General features: G+C 42.1%; 1 long non-coding RNA gene across 2 annotated transcripts in view; it reads right to left on the bottom strand.

Moving 5' to 3' along the window:
- The window catches only part of LOC123380575, a 231,228-nt gene extending 212,286 nt beyond the window's left edge, over positions 1 to 18,942 (bottom strand). Inside the window, exons 1-3 of one of the 2 annotated variants that reach the window (XR_006586535.1) lie at positions 18,654 to 18,942; positions 8,780 to 9,643; positions 4,174 to 5,165 (exon numbers count right to left, since the gene is read on the bottom strand). This is a non-coding gene — a long non-coding RNA (uncharacterized LOC123380575). Of the gene's footprint in view, positions 1 to 4,173; positions 5,166 to 8,779; positions 9,644 to 18,653 lie in introns of those variants that run through there. The other variant, XR_006586536.1, reaches the window with a different exon arrangement.
- Between the last annotated feature and the right edge of the window lie 606 nt (positions 18,943 to 19,548).

The raw sequence follows: 19,548 nt of genomic DNA, 5'->3' as shown, positions 1-19,548 counted from the left end.
AGCATGGAGCCTGCTTGGGATTCTCCCTCTCTGTTTCTGCCCTTCTCCACATTCATGTGTTCTCTCGCTCTCTCTCTCTTGCTCTCTCTCTCTAAAAATAAATAAACTTTAAAAAATAATAATAATGCATTATTTTCCAATAATGGATTAGAGAGGGTTATAAGAGTAACTGAAGGGAGACCAGTTGGGAAGCCATGCAATGGCTTGGCTGGAGGTGGAGAGAAGAGGGAAGTGTTGAGAAATAGCCAGAGGTAGAAGAAGTAAGACTCAAGTTCACACTCCAAGATGTGTCAGTTGCATGACCTTGAGCAAATCAAACTCCCTGAGCTTCCAATTCTTCACCTGTGAAAACGTCTCAATATAAATTCTCTAATTCACACTGGTAGTAAAAGAATCTCATGAAAAAATATTTTAAAAAGCACCTTGTCAAACTCTGTGTTGCAAACTCACATGAAGAGGCATGACTGTTACGATTGCATTTTTTCCCCAATGGCCTGATGGGTTCTCAGAAACACAGTCACTGGTTTTCACCGTGTCTCCTAGGTTTCTAGGGTAGTGAGTATGTGAGCGCAATCCCTCTGGTCTCTGAGACTGGCACCATGATGTCACGAGCCATTCTACCTCTGGAAGCTCCTTGCTAGAGTCATGAGAAGCCCCTTTCCATTTAAAGCAACAGTTCTCAAATTTGAACACATATCAGAAGCTCCTGGAAGGCTTGTTAAAATGCAGACTGTTGAGCTCCAAATCTAGAGCTTCTGATTCAGTCAGCCTGGAAAAAGAAGCAAGAATTTGCATTTCTAACAAGGTGCTCAGTGCTACTAATGTGCAGTCAACTTTGAGAACTGCCTTAGGTGAGCATACATTCAACTGCCTTTTCTGATTGGAGGGTCTCCTATACTTCTCAGATACGATCCCCAGGAAAATTCAAGAACCAAAAGAAAAAATGTCATCCAAAGCTTCCTCCATATCTTTTTATATGAGATCTAGTTGTTCGTGTTTAAAACAACTGGTATACTTTAAAAGCATGAAGCCAACATACTTGGTTTCAAAACTGTGTACCAGCTGCATGACCTTGGCCCACTCCTACCTCCTAGGATCAATGCAAGGACTAAGAGTTAATACATGCAAAGCACTTGGAGTCAAAGCTGGCACCAAGTAAGCACTTGATAGATGCTAGCTGTTAGCATTATTATTCCAATGTTACGACTCATGTAATTGGTTGTTTTATGGTTTTCACACAAAAACCGATAGAAAACTCTGTTTCAAATGTGTGATCCACCTCTGAAAAATGCATAGGACTGGACAGCAAGCATTTCAGGGACAAACCTCACTCCCAGCTCCAGCTTGCTTTTAACCTACATTTTCCTTAGGATTCTGTTCCCTCTCTTCAGTCTGTCTTATTGAATTACTATATGATTCTCTCTATGCCACTTTCTTAAACAAAGCGAGTCCTATGCAAAAACAAATGGTTCTCCATTCATTTATGCAGCTTCTTCATGAATGGTCAAGGTGTTTCAGGTTCAAGATCCCTACACCCCAACTTCTTCAGGAACCTGGTCATTACTGCTTTACATGTTCCAGCACCTTAAGCACACAGTAATAAAACATATGCAACAAGTGCACATAGGAATACAGTTGTGTTACACTTATCCTCCCGACCAACTTCCTGTCATTTTGATTCTTAGAATGATGGAGAGTATGCTATCCAGCATTTGCTGCCTTTCTCTCATGAAGACATGATTGACCTACCACTGATAGAACACAGTCTTCCAGTTGTTTTTGTGACACTCATTCAAGAAGCAGTTGAGCATCTAATACGTGTCACACATTGCACAGGGCATGAGGCAGGTAACAGTGCTTAAGACCCTATCTGTCCTCAAGGAATTCAGAATCTAATGAACGGACCCATAAACGGGTAGGCTATTACCCTACCGCAAGGTACCTGCTATGAATATAAACGTCAGCAACACTTAATGAACGCTTGCTACATGCCAGGCACTATTCTGTGCATTTCCCATGAATGCTCTCTTTTATCCTCACACTGACCCTTGAAGCAAGCACTGCCATTTCCCTCACTTTGTAGCTGAGGAAATAGAAGCCTGGAGACTACAAGGTTGTAGTGTAACAGGCAGAGGGAGGCAGAGGCAGACTTCGCACTCAGGGAGGCTAACCTCAAGGTCTGCACCCTGAATCTCTCCCTATTATGCTGCTTTTCTGCAGGGTAACATGAACGACAGTTGGAGCGATAAAGGTTTGAGGGATCTTTGGACCCAGTAACGCAAAAAAGTAACACTAGACAGGGAAATATAATTAGCGAGAAGAGAGAGGGCAGGGCTGCTGGGGAGGTAGGTTAGGTGGCAGAACTAGGCAGCATTCCTTCCATGGAAGCATGGGTTGAGGAAAGGCTGAGTAAGCAGCCTGCGATAATGACCCGTAGAGCCTTTGGAGGCTGACAACTGTAGCAAATTATAGTACTGGCCCTCAGGAGACCAGTGGGCCCCACACAGCTAGCAGTTTTATGTAAGGTTCAAAATCAGCACTTTCCATGGAGTTCATCAAGAGAGCAAGGACTGTTAAGACCTAAGGCTTAAAGAGGCACTTGCCTCGAGCCCTCACACATGAAAAAAAAGAATGGATTTGATTTTGCAGAGAGGCATTGTCTGAGACTTTGGTGTCTACTGTGGTCTGTGCTTTAATGTTGGATTTATGATATATATTATCTTCCAAGTCTAGATCAACAAGCCTTCCAGGAGCTTCTGATGTGTGTTCAAATTTGAGAACTGTTGCTCTAAACGGAAAGGGGCTTCTCATGACCCTAGCAAGGAGCTTCAAGAGGTAGAATGGCTCGTGACATCATGGTGCCAGTCTCAGAGACCAGAGGGATTGCGCTCACATACTCACTACCCTAGAAACCTAGGAGACGCGGTGAAAACCAGTGACTGTGTTTCTGAGAACCCATCAGGCCATTGGGGAAAAAATGCAATCGTAACAGTCATGCCTCTTCATGTGAGTTTGCAACACAGAGTTTGACAAGGTGCTTTTTAAAATATTTTTTCATGAGATTCTTTTACTACCAGTGTGAATTAGAGAATTTATATTGAGACGTTTTCACAGGTGAAGAATTGGAAGCTCAGGGAGTTTGATTTGCTCAAGGTCATGCAACTGACACATCTTGGAGTGTGAACTTGAGTCTTACTTCTTCTACCTCTGGCTATTTCTCAACACTTCCCTCTTCTCTCCACCTCCAGCCAAGCCATTGCATGGCTTCCCAACTGGTCTCCCTTCAGTTACTCTTATAACCCTCTCCAATCCATTATTGGATAATAATGCATTATTATTATTTTTTAAAGTTTATTTATTTATTTTGAGAAAGAGCAAGAGAGAGAGTGAAAGCACGTGAAAGAAGAGAGGAGCAGAAAGAGAGGGGGAGAGAGAATTCCAAGCAGGTTCTGTGCTGTCAGCATGACAGCTTGATCTCATGAACCATGAGATCACAACCTGAGCCGAAATCAAGAATCAGACACTTAACTGACTGAGCCAGGTGCCGGGCACCAGAGCTAAAGATTAGAGGGGCAAGAGGGCAGGGACAGATCAGGAAGGCCTTGTCAACCATGGCAAGGTATCTGAGTTGTTTTCTAAGTAGAAAGGGAACATCTTCAACAAGTCTAAACAGGTCCAGAGCAGTAGCCAACACATACAGGTTGTGCGATTTCCTGCAAGCTGTGACCTGCTCATCTGTCTCTATGTCTCATGACTGTTTATCTGGCTCTCCAACCCCCATTTCAACACTCACTTCCTTAGCTCCTCCAACACCGTGTGAGCTCCAATTACTATGGTCAAGCCCTGTTCCCACAACACTTTTAGTGGCCCAACTGATCTACAGGAGATGACTTTTCCCAAGTACAATTCAGTCTGTAAGGTAATGAACCAACTAATATTTTTGAAAATTCAAAATGTCATCAGAAATACCTGAAGAGCTTTTTAAAAATTTGTATTTTGGGGGTGCCTGGGTGGCCCAGTCAGTTGAGCATCCAGCTTTGGCTCAGGCCATGATCTCACGGACTGTGAGTTCAAGCCCCGCTTCGGGCTCTGTGCTGACAGCTCAGAGCCTGGAGCCTGCTTTGGATTCTGTGTGCCCCCACTTTCTCTTCCCCTCCCCCACTCATGCTCTGTCTCTCTCTGTCTCAGAAATAAATAAACATTTAAAAAATTTCTTTTAATTTGTATTTTCAAAAATTTCTATTTTCCTGGGCTCTCCTTTAGACCTATGATTCAAAATTGCAGTAATGGGGCCCAGGATTCTGCATTTTAACAAGGATGCCTGGTGGCTCTTGAGCACCTACAACTTAAAACAATTATTATTGGGGTTAAGCATCCGACTCTTGATTTTGGCTCAAGTTATGATCTCACAGTCATGGGATCAAGCCCCACATCAGGCTCCACGCTGAGCAAGGAACCTGCTTGGGATTCTCTCTCTCCCTGTCTCTGCCCCTCTCCCCTGCTAGCTCTCTCTCTCTCTCAAAACAGATAAACATTAAAAAAAGAAACATAAAACAATTATATTATTGCTCAGACTAAAAATGTTTGAGATCACTGAAAACAGCATTTCAGTGCACACAGACTAGTAGTACATGCAAAGAAATATTATGTTGGTACTAAAATTTTAGGTTGCATTTTCACAACTTATAAGATATTTTATAAGGCATATTATTGTCATTGATGAGAGGCCCCCGAATCTCCACCTTTTCACAGAGCTAAGGGACAGGTGTGGCCTGATGTGGTTCAGATAGCTGCAATAATTTATTTCGTTATGCACCAAACTACCACTGGCCACTGGTCATGTGCTACCGACTGTGTGAAGACCTGGAGATAATTAAGAGCATCTCCTGTCCTCATGGAGTATAAGCTCCAGTAGGGGAAATGTAAATGTGAGAAGAGCTCCCATTTATTGGATGCTTACTATGTGGCCATCTACATGCAGCATTTCATTAACAATCTTATAAGAGACAGACTCTTATTAAACTCATTCTCCAGGCAAGAAAGTTAAGGCTTAAAAAGCTGATGTCCCAGTGTCAATAACCCAAGACTCCTAACCTCTGTACTGTCCCGCATCCTGAAGAATGATGAAAGCTGGTCACGATTTACAGGCACCTTGGGCGTGAGGCCTGAAGAGTAAATCAGAATGGCAGAAACCGTAAAGTGAGAAGGAACAATTTAAACCATAAAATGATTTTGGGACAATCTTGAAATCATCCATATCTCTTCCACTGCTTGGGATTTGGTAGTTAGAAGGCAGAATTATTTCATTTCCCTACAAATCTGCAGATAAATGCTTGATTCCTTTTGTTAGGAAAGACAGCTCTGTTAAGACATCCTGACAATCCTCCGTGTTCCCCTATGTGTCTAAAAGTTAGACAATTTGGATATGCAGAAACCTGATACAGGCCTTGACTACAGAAGGCTTGAGGCAGTAGGAATCTGGAGGAACTATTTGCTTTGGTTATAGTACGTTTTCATCTCAAAACTCTTCCCTCCTATCACGGTAGAAAGGTTTCTCCTGGGGAGAAGATACTTCTGTGATTGCTATAAACCTGGGTCCAGAGCTCAAAACATTACACTGCTCTCTCCCCTGAAGGCTCTTGACATTCTGATAATGAAATTGCCAGTTATTATGAAATGGCTTTTTCTTTGTATGTTTGAGGTTACTCTGAAACTCCAGCAGGCCATGACTGTGAGAAGACGGCTCTTGGGACTACGGGAATCATCATGAGACATTAACTAAGGTTTCCAATCTGGGGATCCAGGATCTAGTCATAGCTGCTACACTCCTTCGGAGCCCCTTGAGACTCCCACACTGCCAAATTCCCAGGAGTGCCCTCAGAACCCCGAAATACCCCTGGGCCCCTCCCAGCTGAGCTCCCCTATGCCCCATTACCAAACCAAGTACCTTTGGAACAAAATATTTGGTACAAAACACCCAGATTCCCTGTTTCCCCACCAAACCCTTTAGTATAAGGTTGGTTACGCAGTCCTGATCCCCACCCGGTTCAAGCCTCTGAGGGTTGGGCCTTATGCCTCCTTGCAGATCTCCAGTACTGGTCTTGTTCATCTGTTCATTTTTAACTGATGGCATCCTGGAATATCACTGATCTATACTGGTCTCCCCATTACCAAACACTGCCTGAAACGTGCCAAAGATGGCTACAGCCTTCACACTGTGGGGATAAGGAGCCTTATCCTCACTCAGTGCGGCCTTGGTGGAGAGTCCCATAGGACTCCAGCATTCCAGCGGGCACATATGCCCAGACTCTCCTCTTTCTCCCCTGGGTTCCTGATAACTCAGTTTCATCTTTCTTCCCCATTTCATTCTCACTGGCCTTTGCCAGAAATATTTATATTAATCCCTATCCAATAAATGTTTGACATTTTACTAACAGAATTCAAAGTAGGATCTTTGTTATGAACAGAACGGCGCCCCCCCCCCACCCCCACCCCAACAAAGTCTGTATGTTGAAGCTCTAACCTCCAATGCGACTGTATTTGGAGATAAGGCTTTTAGGAGGTTAAAGGTTAAACTTCCTAAGGTTTAAGGTTAATATTCCTAAGGCTAAATAAGGTCATAGGGTGACATCCTAATCCAGTAAGATTGGTGGCCTTATAAGAGGAAGATATGACTCTTCTCTGTCTCTCCAGGCACACGCAGCTAGGAAAGGCCATGTAAGTGCACAGAGGGTAGGCAGCCAACTGCGAGCCAGGAAGACAGCTCTCACCAGAACTCAGCCAGGAGGGCACCCTGATCTCACACTTCCAGCCTGCAGAACTGTGCAAAATAAATTTCTGTGGTTTAAACCACCCAGTCTTCTATTATGGTAGCCCAAGCTGTCTAAGACAGTCTCTTCCTAAATTATAATAAATTAGGCTAACAAATTACACCATGATATGTGCTATGATGCAGGTGAATATCATGCAACAATGGACTAACCCAGCCTTGAGGGTAGGAAATCTTCTCAGAAGAAATGATATCTAAAGCTAAATCCTAAAGGACGAAAGGAACAGAAAGTATCTTCAAAGGAGAAGTGGGCATGTGCAAAACTCAGAGGGTGAGAAAGACCATGGCTTCACTGGGCACTGCACCTGCTTCAATATGGAAGAAGAATAGAGTAGAAAGAATTGAATGGCCAAAGGTGGGACTCAAGATATTAGCAGGGATCACCTTAGAAGGCCTTTCAGGTCATGTAAAGAAATGTGAAATTTATGTTGAAAGCAAAAAGAAACCACCTGAGGAGTTCTAAACAAAGGACTAACAAAATACGAAGTATATTTTACAAAGTTCATGGGAATAAGCAGAGTGTCCACATCAGGGGTGCCTTCAGCAACGGCAAACATATTAATTCAACTAATGTTTATTAAGGGCTTATTATAGGCCAGGAACTGTTCTAGGTACCAGGGATATAGAAGTGAACAAAACAGACAAAGAAAAAACAAAAAACAAACAAATGAACAAAAAACCCCACCCTGTTCTCACAGCACCTGTATTTTAATGGGGAGATGCAGTCCTTAAATCAAGAAATAGATAATACGTCAGAGGGCAACTAGAGTCCAGGACGAGTGTGGGTGGGTAGGTTATACAGAGAACTTGCTAATAAAATGACATTTGAACAGAGACATAAAGGAAGTGAGGAATGGACTGGTAGAATCTGAGGCCAGACCACCCCAGGAAAGAGAATTGCAAGTGCAAAGGTCCTGAGGTAGGAACAGGCCTGTCCCAGAAACAGTTAGGAGACTAGTACAGTTGGAGCAGTGGGAGAGAGGGAGAAGGTGCAGAGCTTATGCCAGAGAGGCCAGCTCATGTGACTTCTTGGGAAATACTCAAAACCCTCAATTCTTAGGGTGTCAGAGCATTGCTAACGCCCATGAAGAAGTTACCAGAATATAAACTCTTCCCCATCTCTATGCCACACTTTGGACCCCAAAGCAGCTCTTCCTGGATCCAAAGTTTCTCTTGAACAGTTCTGCCAGCTGCTGACCACAGAGCCTCCACCTAACTCCCCACAACAGACAAGTCAGTTTTCATTCATACTCCACTAATCAGAGGAATTTAAACCCAGTCCAAGGAGTTCAAAGGAAACAGGTACTAAACCATCATTTCATTTTCCATTCTCCCTGTTTTTCCCAGCCCCAACCAAAATTCTTCCTTCCTTTCCCACACCCACACAGTAAACGCAGGAGTCTATAAATGTCTGAATACACAAACAAATACTTAGAAGAAAGGGTGGAATTATCTGCACCATTGGTTTTCACACACCTCCCCATGAACAGTGCCAGGAGGTGAATTTTCACTAAATCCTTAGCAAAATAAAGGGGAAAAAAGTGAAGTATAATGGGTTTTCATGAAATTACATTTATTCAATCTAAGTTAAGTTTGGGGATTTGTTTTGACTAGCTATTGTAACAAATACCAAATATCTTGGTGATTTAATAAAATATATTTCCTACTCTGCTGGCAATTAAACTATTGTCTTTCTTCTTAAAACCCGCCTTTCCATACTCAGCTTTAGGATGCCGTGGTTGGAATTCAGCAAACCACATTCTCCTTTTTACAGCTGTTTCCTGGAGGTTTTGCCAGTAGGAAGGGCCAAAGGTGATTACAAGACTGGAAGAGGGATACGGGGCATGCTCTCTCCTAGATTTGTTTTGATTTTTTGTTTGTGTTTTTGTGGGTTGTTTTGGGTTTTTGCTATCTATACCTGTCGATGTCATTTGAGCACCAATTCCTTACCTGGAGGCGGCAGTTGATTCTGGAAGCAGCTGGTTCCGGTCTCCAGTTTTTTTTCTCCTGTTTCCCAGAATGAGCTTCATCAAGCTCCCAGAGATTGCGCACCGCACCGCCGGCCAATGTCCCCTCCTTAGAGGCTGAGGTTCAGCTCCGCACTTGCTCGTTTGGAGTCCGGGGAGGATGTTCTGCGTTGGCAGTGGCCTCTTGGGCACACGGGCTCCCACCACCCTGAGACTCAGCCACTACTAGGGCTTCGGGGCCTCTGTGGGACGCTCAGCATCTGCCCCACACGTGCAGACGACGGCGGGGGGTTTCTGGGCCAGGACAGCAAGTGCTGAACCTCACTTCCGCCTCACGCCGTGGTCTACTTGCAGGGCAGCTGGGAAATGTAGTCCAGCTTTTGTGGACTGCGCGGCAATCCCTGCGGCAATGTCCTTCCTACACTTGGTGTTAAAACCTCCTTTCGTGAATTAGGGTGATAGTAGATGATAAGTTTCCATATTGGCAAAATAAAAGGTTGCTTGTCCCACAAACCCCAGGACTCAGGAGGTCAGTGAAATCGAAAAGGTTGAGAACTACCCTTCTGTGAAAACAGCTGCTCTCAGATGACTTCTCTATGCTCACATAGAGTGAGGTCCTGGATCCGTTAACGTTGGTTTCCAAGTTGTCCTCTTTCTTCCTGAACACAGTGATGCATAAAACTTCTCTCCACTCTTGCATGGAAAGACTACAATCATACATCATCCTTGGTTCCTAACATCAGGGTAATAATTGTTCTTTAGTGAACTAGCATATTAGAGGTTCCAGGTGAGTATTGAACCTGGGGCAGCATTGGCCAAATTCTTTGAGCTCCATAGAAGAAACTTTCTATTTTAAAAAAAAAGAAGAAGAATACAGAGTTTAGAACAGTCTCTAAGTTAGTTTTGATATTATACTCATCTCTACCTTTTGTTAAACTTGCTTTCTAGATAGTTGATTAAGTTAATGTATTTACACTTGACTCTTTCTTTAATCTTTACAAACTATGGAATGTTTTGCATAAATCTCCACCTACCCATAAATTACTATAGAATCCATATTACGTAAGATCACTGTAAAGATATAGGTCATCTGGCCTTTAGAAGGCAACACTGATTATGAGGCCCTCTTAGGATATCATCCTCTCGCCTGCAACATAAAAGCAAATTTCGCCTTCAGTGCTGTTTCTAATATTTTTAAATAATTGAACCAGAAGTTTTCAGGGTGAATAGACAGAACCTTTAATTAATGCAGGAAGAATTTTTTAAACCCGAGCCAGGACTGTGGGAGGTAAAGAGGCAATTAATAGTCTGTCTCTTTCTCTTTTTGTCTCTCTCTCCCTCTCTCTCTCCTTATATTCATAACAAAAACATTTAAAAGGAAAAGCGCTTTGCCAGTAGGTTTTTTTTTTCTTTTTCTGTAACTCTTGCAAATCCAGGATGTGCTAGACTGTGACTATTGCTGGAAAATCTTAAGTTCCAACCACCTCATGAACATCAAAACCAATGCATTAAAGACCTCCAGACACCTACTCCGCTTCCATTTTTCCTCTCTTATTCAAGGACACATCAACATTCACCAAGTCACTGGAGCTAAAAAACTTACGAATCATTCTTGGCAGCCTCTTGTGTACAATTTCAATGCCCATATCATTGCATACGTGGCACTGTACTGTGTATGTTTATTATTATCTTTGCCTCTCCTTCCAGCTACTTAAACACCTTCCCTACTTGTGTTTTGGATCTCTAGTGCTTACATTGGTGCTCACACAGAGTAAGCACCAGGTAAACGAATTTTAATTCTTCCTCTTCCCTGGCTCTTTGTTTCTGGTCAGCAAGTCCTGCTCATTTTTCTCTCTGAAATGTCTCCTGAATCCATACTCTCCCTCAACATCTGCACCCTTGTCACTTTCACTTGGACTATCCAAAATCTTCCATTGACTATCCTCTCTGACTCAAGGATCACCCTCTTCTCCACCTTCCCTCCCATACAGGTGCCAAGTTACCATTCGCAAAAGTCTAATCACCATATCTTTTGTCTAATACGTACCAAATTTCTTAGCATAATTCTCAGCAGCTCTCCTGCCCAAGTTCATTTCCAGAAACTTTCCCTTGTATGTCCTAAGCTCTAGCCATTCCAAACAATCATTTAATCAAGAAATACTCCTTTAGGGCCCTTTGGTTTTTTTTCTCCTTTCCCATTTAAAATGCCTTTTCTACTCTCCTCAGAAAACTCCTACTCATCCATCAATGCTTAGGGAGGGAGCCTCTTCTCTGCTAAATTTTGTGCCTCTCAAAGGTAGAAACCATGTCTAATGTATTATTATACTCCTGGTGCCTAATACAGTTTCTGACACATCAGCATCAACAAATCTTTGTGAAGAATAATTGCCAACCAGTAACCAAGATTCTTTAGTATTCTGAAATCCTAATTGGTATCTTCACTTCTGTAAAGGCTGGATTCCTGCTCTTCAGAATGACTCCAAATGTGTTATTTTAGTACAAATTGGAAACCCTCCAGGACCTCTGCTCAAAGTCACAGACATGATAATATCCCTTTTTAAGTAGCTGAAGAAAGTGAATTTACTTATTTAAAAAAAATAGCTGATGTTATAAATCTGAGAAAATGTTAGCACATAATCCTTTTGGTTGAAGATGACTATGATAATCTCATCTTGACTAAATATTTTTTAAACCACTTACATATACATTATCTTACTTGATAACATATTGACATAATAGTCAACATATTGGATAATAGTCATATTCAGTAGCAAGGAGTCATTTGGACTTTGGTATCAAAATGACAAAATCCAGCCCCAGCACCTCCTCCTACTAAATATTTGGCCTTGAGAACACTACTTAACCTCCTTAAGTCTCCTTCAAGCCACATTTTCTCACCAATAAAAATAGAGATAGTGACAGTGAGAATAATTATTGTTATTGTTTCTTCAAGGAAGTTTTGTTTTATGACAAATAAAAATTGTATATAATTAAGATGTACAACCTGTTTTGATGTACATATACATTGTGAAATAATCACCACAGTAAAGCTAATTACCATATCCATCCCCTCACATGGTTACCATTTGCATGTGTGTGTGTGTGTGTGTGTGTGTGTGTGTGTGTGTGTGTGGAGAGAGAGAGAATACTTAAGGTCTAACCACTTAGCAAATTTCAAGTATACAATACAGTATTGTTGACTCTGGTTACCATGCGGTTCATTAGATCACCAGAACTTACTCATCTTGTATAACTGAAACTTTGTGCCCTTTGGCTGACAGGTCCCCTTTTCTCCCTACCCCCAACCCCAGACAATCATCAGTCTACTGTCTGCTTCTATGAGTTTGGCCATTTTTGTCAAAGAACTGTTTCTTAATTTATAATTTTTTTAACTGAATAATAGTTGACACACAATATTACATGAGTGACTTTTAGATTACACATATAGGTGAGATCAGGCAGTATTTGCCTTTCTGTGTCTGGCTTATTTCACTTTGCATAATGTCCCCCAGGCTCATCCACATTGTCACAAATGGTGGCTTTCCTTCTTTGCTAAAGCTAAATCATATTTCATTGTATATACACCACATCTCCTTTATCCACTCATCCATCAATGGACACCTTGATCGTTCCCACGTCTGTGCTACTGTGAATAATGCTGCAGTGCAAGTATCTCTTCAAGATCCTGATTTTAACTCTTTTGGACGTTTACCCAGAAGTGGGATTTCTGGGTCATACAGTAAGCTCTGTTTCAAATTTTTTGAGGAACTTCCATTCTGTTTTCCATACTGGCTGTACCAATCTACATTCCCACCAACAGTGTTTAAGGGCTTCCTTACTCCGTCTCCTCACCAACACTTATCTTTTGTCTTTTTGATAACAGGCACTCTAAGAAGTGTGAGATGACTCACTCTAAGAAGAGTGAGATGTCTCATTGTGTTTCTTATATGCAAACACAATTCTAAGTGACTTTCATAAAATTCACTTCATCCTATAATAAATGAAGGAAATACTAGGAACTTCCTTTAATTAGGAAACTGAAGCATAGCTAACAATTGGTAAGGCCAGGATGGGAACTTGTACTCTTACCCACTATGGAAACCACCTCAAAGAATTTCTTAAGTACTAAAAGACATCAACCATATGTAGCCCTCAGTACAAATCCTGGTACATAGTAAATCCTTAATACACATTGGCTGTTCCTATTCCCATTACTATTAGTTAGGAAGACAATAGCAATCATTCACTTGAACTGTAATGTACTCTAATCACCTGCCCACACCAAGCACCAAAATAGAATTATCCACTTTTTCACAGCTTCATAAGGTAAATGAAGCAAGGAGGGGAAGTAGAAAGAAAGTAAAAGTATAGATATGAAGGCAACTTAGAAGTAAAGGGTATGTCAGAAAATGAATGGAGGTGCCATGACAGAGATAGGAATTTTTGGAAGGGTGTCACATCACCGGCATTTAATCGTCCTGTTCCCAGTATGGGGACTGCTCAGTTTCTTCCCTAACAATTAGCCCAATCCTATGGAAAAGTGGAAAGTACCCTAGATTGGGTTCTCCTGTGGACACATAAATCATGTGATAATCTTGTCTGTGTCCAATGGGAGCCAGCATGACACAGAGAAACCCTCCCAAACCCAGCCTTCCTCACTACATCCCCCTAGAACCTCCAAAGTGGGCTCTCTTTCCAAATTCAACAGCCTTCCATGTTTTGCTATTTCCCTTATTTCCTCCCCTCCAGATCAGGTGGATTCATTTTCCTTCCTTATGGTTTTACAGAAAGCAAATTAACAACAATTGTCACTTAAAATAACAGATTAATTACTTCTAATCAAAAGAAAAACTTGTTCCTTCAGACATATCATATATGTCAAGTGAAGATCCCTTTCTGGACAGCAGCTCTATGGCATGCTGTCCAATAGAACTTTCTGCAGTATGTTCTTTATCTTCACTGTCCAGTATGACAGCCACTCGTCACATGTGCATATTGCTACTGCAACTAAGAAATGAGATTTTTTTTAAGATCTCTTTTTTTAATTTTTTAAGATATTTATTCATTTTTTTGAGAGAGAGAAACAGAGCACAAGCAGCAGGGTGGGGGGGGGGGGGGAGACATAGAATCTGAAGCAGACTCCAGACTCCCAAGTTGTCAATACAGACCCTGACATGGGGCTTGAACCCATGAACCATGAGGTCATGACCTGAGCTGAAGTCATACACTTAACCAACTGAACCACCCAGGTGACCAGGAATGAGATTTTTAACTTCATTTATTTTTAATAAATGTAAATAGTCACATATAGGGAGTGACTACCATATTGGGCAGAGCAACTCCATAGACTATTATCCACTTCAACTAATCAGTGTGGTATGGCCACTCAAAATTCAGGATCTGACCTCCTAAGACAAAAAAAAAAAATGTCAACTTAGAGGAGGCTAGTCCTCTGAAGACAAGAGTACATATAGAGCTATGTTCCCAATCCAAATTTGCTTTCAGAAGAACTAGAAGTCTGACTCTCAAACTGGCCCTGTGCCGAGTTATCATTATTCAGTTCAGGCATGTAAAATAGTTATTCTTTATCAGTTTTATGGGAACGTGAACATTTCAGTGGCAGGAAAAGTCCAGAACTAACTGCTGCAGTCACAGCAAGTCTTGAAAGAAGAAATTAAAAATCAAGTATCACCCCAAGAAAAGCAGAATTATTTTTCTCTATTTTTTTTTTTACTATTTATTTATTTGAGAGAGAGGGAGAGGGGCAGAGGGAGAGGGGAAAGAGAAAGAGAGTCTTAAGCAGGCTCCATGCTCAGGGCAAAGCCCAACCGTGGGGCTCGATCCCATGACCCTGGGATCATGACCTGAGCCAAAACCAACAGTCGGATGCTCAACCGACTAAACCACCCAGGCGCCCCCATTTGTCTCTATTCTTTATCCTTCACATAAATGTATCCCCAGTCATGCTTTGGCCTGAGGACTGGAATGATTTGCTTTCCCATGAAGATCAGTTTGCTAAGGAAGAGAGGAAGCTACACAAGGCACATAAAAAGCAAACGCCAAGCCTTTGTGAGAAAGCGAGTGCGTGCAAAGGAGTTATTTCTCGACAGCAACAGGAAGCCAGTAAACTATTTGGAGCAGGGAGGAGACATGATCAATTCTGGGATTTGTAAAGATGGCTGTGGGTGGCTGACGTGTGAAAAAACGTTTGGAGTGGAACAAAAGGACGTGTGAGAGACCAGTTAGGAGGTCTTGGTCATTGTTATGGCAAAAAGTGAGTGGAGATGAGGACTCTGGGCAGCAGAGCCAAAGAGAAGGGGGCAGAGTCAACAGATATTTAAAAGTAAAATTACCGGGGCTTCACAATGATCAGCAATGGGTAAAGAGGCAGCAGGTGATGAGCAAGAGGTTTCAATCTTTATAGCTGAATGCAGGGAGGACTTATTCCTTGAGATAGACATCAGAAAGGACTGAAATGAGGTAGGACATAAGCTTCATTTTGGAGACTTATATTTGCAGTGTCTTTGACACAATGAGGATGGCAAGTGGATAGATGGACACGTGACTTTAGAGCTCAAAGGAGCGGTTTAGTCGATACCATTAATTCCATTTTTTTAAGAAAAAGATAAACTAGTAGTTTGATGAAAGTCTCATTTTTCCTTTTTTGAAATGTTTATTTATTTTGAGAGAGAGAGAGAGCATGTGCATGAGCAGAGGAGGGACAGAGGGAGGGGAGAGAGAGAAGCCCAAGGAGGGTCCGTGTTATTGGCACAGCTATCTCACAAACTGTGAGATCATGAACCGAGCGGAAAGAGTCAGGCCCTTAACCAACTGAGCCATGCAGGTGCTCCCAAATGTCTCCTTTTTCAACTACAAAAGATGATGCCCAGAAATAGCATATGTACATAAGTAGACCAAAGAGGATTTCATTCCTGTAGAACTTCAGGCTGCCAACCCCTCCAGAAAAGACTGCACTCAAAACTTATTTTGGAGGGGTGCCTGGTGGCTCAGTCAGTGAAGTGTCTGACTTCGGCTCAGGTCATGATCTCACGGCTTGTGAGTTCAAGCCCCACATCAGGCTCTGTGTTGACAGCTCAGAGCCTGGAGCCTGGGTCTCCCTCTCTCTCTCTGCCCCTCCTCCTCTTAAGCTCTGTCTCTCTGTCTCAAAAACAAACAAATATTAAAATTAAAAAAAATACTTACTTTGGAAATGCTGTGAACATGGTCAAGTCCTCACAGCAGAGCCAAAATGCAAAATGACTGTCTGCCTCTACCACACTTGCCTATCCTGGATGACATACTCCAAAGTCCACAGGGGTCAGGCTTGAACTGAACCACTACCCAACTCTATCCTGTTATGTGGAAATAATTAGTATTACTGGAATTTACAATTTTTTAAGAGAAGCTAAAAATGTGAGGTGTTTTTTTAATTAAATCTCTATTTTTACATGTTTCACTGCTATTTTTTTTTAGAAGACCATCTGGGCCAAACGAAATCTCTCACAGCTTCCACTTGTCCCATGGGCCACCAGTTTGTAATTTTTATCTCAGGGGTGGCCATGTACAGCATTTATGTATTAATGCATTAATCATCCCTAACTGATATCCTTTCACTGAGTCTGAATGCATCCTCAGAACCTATCTCAACACAATCCTCCAAGGGAGATCATGTTCCAAAGTATTCAGAGCTGCAGGAGTTGAAACTGACCTGCCATGTCTATTCTAGCAGTAACCAATGCTGCTGCGCAGAACCATGAAGACATCACAAAATGTCCCCACAGCCCCTCTCCTCTCCTCTCTTCAAGAGAAATTGCCTTGGGGCACACACACACAAATGCCAGAATTCTTTTGGTGCCTGTTTCTATGAGCGCATATTGTGTTCCCTGAGTTTACAAACCATGTATTCCCATTTCTTTTGCAGCCTGTCTCTATTCAGTGACCTTTGAAACGCCACTGTAGTCCAGGTAAGTCAACATCTTTTTCTTTTTCTATTCACTCTTGGCCTTCACCTCTCCTTGAAACTTTTTTTTTTTTTTGAAATCTCTACAGCACTTCCCTAACACCTGGTCTTGATGAAAAGCAAGACCTGGACACTTTCCTCTGCATAATTCTCTAATGTGATCATGATTGATGGAAAAGCCTTTTCATACACTGACCTCAGAACTCAAGTACAATGGCAAGAATCTGCAAGGCCCTTGTACTTCCTGCAAAGCAACTCACTTTGTCTTCACCTGAGTTTAAATAAATTGAAGAAAGAGTTCCCCTTCATTCCAATTAGTAAAAAAAATAATCATTTTCCCATGTAAAATTAAAGCTTAGCAGGCACCTCTCTTCAGGAAGACGTGAAGCTGAACACTTTATTTAAGCCAAACAAGAGTATTAAGAAGATGTATTTCTCTAGAGCTGTGCTCCTTCAGGGTCCTTGAATGCCAGTTATTGGCTTACTTTTTAGCCAAAGCAAAAGAGCTTTTTGCTGCTGTCTTTAAGGATCACCATTAAGAAAAGAAGCAGCAGTTAGCCAAGTATTGAGTTGTCTTTGTGGGAGGAAGAGGGAGCGGGAATTATAGTCTCATATCTTGGATTGTAGTTGTAGTAGTTCGCTAGGGCTGCCATACCACAGTATCACAAATTGAGTGTCTTAAACAACAAAAGTTTATTTTCTCACAATTCTGGAGGCTAGAAGTTCAAGACCAAAATATCAGAAGATTTAGTTTCTCCTGAGGGTTTTTCTCTTTGGCTCATAGATGGCTGCCTTCTTCCCATGTCTTCACATGGTCTTCCCTCTGTGTACATCTGGGTCCTAATATCTTCTACCTACAAGGACATATTGGAGTAGCACCCACCCAAATGATTTCATTTTAACCTAATTCTCTTTAAAGACCCTATCTCCAAATACTGTCACATGGGGATACTGAGTATTAGGACTTCAACATATGAATTGGGGAATTCAACCCATAATGGTGATCTTGAGGATAACCTATGTTAGAACAGATTATAAGTGTTTAGTGACAATAGAAACAAATTCCTGCCAGTAAGTGCAAAGCAGCAGCAGCAGAAGCAAAAGAAAAAAACTCAAAGGCAAGAAAATAATCATGACTCAAAAAGGGAGAGGAACCAGGAACTGAAAAACACCCAAAATCTTCTCCCTTTCTACTCCTTCTGCTAACAGGCTTCTTCTTTATCCACATGCCTCCTTTTCCTTCTCATTCCACAGGATAGAAAATGGTCCCTAGACTTCCAAGTGTACACAGGACAGGTTTTACCATTTATGCAGACAGATCGGCTAAGAAAACTTCAGCCCCAATCTCCAGAGGAGAGTATCTGATTGCGCCAGCTTGGGTCAGGTGTTCACCATGGTCCAATACAACCAGGTGATGTGGTCACCTGCTTCCAACATGGCTGTTCTGGGGTGCTTCCTACAGGAAAAGGTGAGGGGGGGTAGAGATGCATGATCATGGGCCTGTGAATAGGGTAGATGCTCTAACACTTGTCCCTGTGTGGGTAAGGATATTTTTCTGCATGTCCCACTCTTTTTTGTCACACCCCAGTGCCTATTTGTCTCCTGCTAACTAGCCTAGCTAGATATTTCTCCTCTTGAAGTGTAGACAATAGGTAACTATAGCAACTGGTTGTACAGGTAATTGCTATAAAACATTGCCCAGGGGTTAGAAAGCCGTGGAGAGACTGATCCCCACATTCCACCAGGGCATTAGTTCACAGCTAAGGTGAGTTTCTTGTCTCCGGAACAATCAATGTTTTACCTTTTAAAAATAAAGAAAAGCGTGTGTGCCACAATTCAGTCTGAAAGCGCAGGCATCGAAGTGGACCCAGGAGATGCAATTTCAAACAAGACTCACCTTTTCATCTTCCAGGTCTGTGACTTGGTTAGGTCTCAGTTGCCTCTAATCTTCTTTGTTATCTTGGCTTCAGCTGCCCACCATTTCCAAAAGCGGGCTGACGGGGAATGACCCAGGTTTAATAACATCACTCTTAGATCTAAAAAGACAACATTCTTTCAAATGTGGTCAGTTGGTCCCCCAAAGGACCAGCCAGCCTGTTAGGCATCCCAGAGCGTGGGATTATGTCCTCTTCCTTAATTGGCTATCACCTGGAATTCACAGACGGAAGGATAATATCCTTCCCTGTCTTTCTCCATTCTAACCTAAATATAGAATTGGAATGGCTCCCTTTGGAATCGTTGAGATAAAGAAACAGACATAACCCAGGGTTTAGAGCGGAGGTCCTCTCTTACCAATGGTTTGGGAGACAGCTCAGCCATGAGCACATGGATCGTGGGCAAGCCTGTCTGGGTGCAAAGCCCAGCTCTCCTGCTTATTAGCCCTGCCTTAGGTGTCATTGACCTCTCTGAGCTTCCCTTTCCTTACAGAGTTGTTGTGATCATTAAATGAGCTACTATACCCAAAATGCTTAGGGTGATGTAATTTACTGCTATCATTACCACTACTGTTATAATATGAAATCCTGCTTGAAGGGCTTAATAGCGTTGGTCTCTGACAAAACAAAGGGATTTATCTTCACTCTGCTCTTCTCTCCTGCCTCCTTTTTTAAATTTTGCATCCTCCCCAGCACCCAAGCATCTGGGAGCTTCCTGCAAACTTCCCCATCAATACCTACCCAGAACTCATTCCAAGGTAGCAGCACTCTCTGAGTGCTTACCTGAGAGGCTGTTCCATTTTCTCTGAGAAAAAAACAAACAAAAAAAACACTTCACTATCTTCTGTTTCTTTCTTT

The sequence above is a fragment of the Felis catus genome, chromosome D1, assembly GCF_018350175.1.
Source record: "Felis catus isolate Fca126 chromosome D1, F.catus_Fca126_mat1.0, whole genome shotgun sequence".
NCBI lineage: Eukaryota > Metazoa > Chordata > Mammalia > Carnivora > Felidae > Felis > Felis catus.
Note: the sequence above shows the minus strand (reverse complement) of the source record. Positions and strands in the feature narration are given on the sequence as shown.